Source organism: Eulemur rufifrons, chromosome 23 (assembly GCF_041146395.1).
Source record: "Eulemur rufifrons isolate Redbay chromosome 23, OSU_ERuf_1, whole genome shotgun sequence".
NCBI lineage: Eukaryota > Metazoa > Chordata > Mammalia > Primates > Lemuridae > Eulemur > Eulemur rufifrons.
In genome coordinates this window covers 10,847,177-10,849,171 of record NC_091005.1, presented here as the reverse complement: position 1 = coordinate 10,849,171, position 1,995 = coordinate 10,847,177, and positions in this window count along the sequence as shown.

Here is a 1,995-nt window from a genome sequence, read left to right as displayed (position 1 = left end):
GCCCCGCCCGCTCGCATTCCTCCCCGCTGCGCTCACTTCCTCCGCCCGCCCCCCGGGCCGCCCCTCGGGGGCGGGGAGCGGGAAGGGCTCGGGCCCCGCTCCTCCCCGAGGGGGGCCCTAGTGGCGTGAAGACCCCTGGGCGGGAGTACTAGTGGCTACACGGCCTGGGGGAGGAACCGATACCTGTGTGACCGTGGGTGAGGGGCCGTCCCCTCTGAGCCCCAGAAGCAGTACTCGTAAAATGGAGGAAACACGCTTCGACGTCCGTGAGCCTCTTTGAGGGCTCCATGAGATGGGGCGCGGGGGGCACTGGCTCTAAGCCCTGGGCTTGCTAAGTGCTCGGGAACATTTCTGTTACTCCGGGAGACGGAAAAGAAGGCAGGACCGCAAGGGCCACCCTAGTCCTGCTCGGGGCCTCCAGCATCCCTGGATACGTCCTCCCATTTCCATCATCTGTCTCCCACTTCTCCGCGTCCCTGGAACCCGCGCCCCCGCCAAAGTCCCGTCCTTGCCCTGCGCCTCCTCGCTGTAGCCTCTCCTATTGGAGGCAGCTGGGGATTCTCGGCCCTTCCCCAGAGGCTGCGGCGTCTTCGGCAGGGAGGACCCCCCTCCCCCGTCCCTGTCCCATTGGCCTTTGGGACAGGACACTGGGTGCTTTAGCCCAGTGCTTTCATTTAAACTTTTTCTTTTACTGCTTCACCTCCTGGGGGTTCCTTTACCCAAGTCGTTTACTTATTTGCTATTCATTTTTCTTTTCTTTCACTTTCTACTCTACTGCTTCAGATAACTTATCAAGTTGGCTTTACTTTGTCATCTTTATCTTTCTGGGCCGTCCTTTCAGCTATTTATTTTTTCGTCTATCAGAAAATCCCAGAGCCCTTCTTACTCGTCTGTCTGTCTCCATTCTTCTCCCTTTGTGGCTCAGATGGCTTTAGAACGTCAGAATGGGTCGGGAGATACCTGCCGACCTCAGGCTCTGCGCGCTGTGACTGCGGCCTCCAGCCATCCTCCCCCTCTGGGCGGAAGCAGAGTCGCCGGCCCGGGCAGGACGACCCTCGCGCTGACCACCACCTGACCCCTCCCCCCTCCCGCCGACCTGCCCTCCCGCCCCTCACGCCACCTTCAGCCGCCCACAGCCGCAGCCTTCCTACTGGACTCCCTGCTCTCTCCCCTGCTCACGTAGAGCCGCCTCTTCTGAAGAGAGAGCCCTAGCCCTCTTGAGGCCTTGCTCAATCTGGCCCTGCCGACCTCTCCAGGCGCATCCCTCGCCATCCTCCTCCCCAGCCTCGGCCCTTCAAATCTCTTTCACCTCCTCAGACTCGTGGAGTTTCTGGACGTCACCCACCATTCGCTCTGATAGAGCGTCTTTCTAGCCTCTGCTCCCCACCTCACTCACCACGCTCCTCACATGCCCTGCCACCCTCCCTGTCACCTACCTGACCTGGACTGGGTTCCCCTGGGGCACTTTCCCTTTGCACTCCACAGCACCCATTGCAGGCAGAAATGTGTGTGTTAGTGGGAACCTTCGATTAATGTTGTGCCCACTAGACTGTGGACTTTGCAAAGGCAGGACCCTGTCGGTCTTGTCAGCCTGGTATCTCCGGTACCTGGCCAACATGTTTTTCCAATTAAGGAATGAACAGGTGCCCTCTTGGTCTTCCCTAATGCTCTGCAAAGGTTCCCCATATCTCCCACCCTGGCCCACACACCCTGCGGCCCCTGAGGTGGGGTCAGGTGCTGTATGGGGGAATTAGACCACTATAGCCCAACCAGACAACCTTAGAGGGGACTCCGGGGAACTCTGAGGCTAGCACCCAACTTCCCCGTTACCACTGGCTGACCACATAGTCCGTACTGTCAGGGTCCTCACAGGAAAAATCAAAAGACATTTGAGGAGCATAGACACTTCAAAAGAAAACATCCATCAGGAAAATTGTTAGAACGCATGGATCAAAAATTCAAAACTAGCCTAGTAAACGTACTATAAAAGTGAAG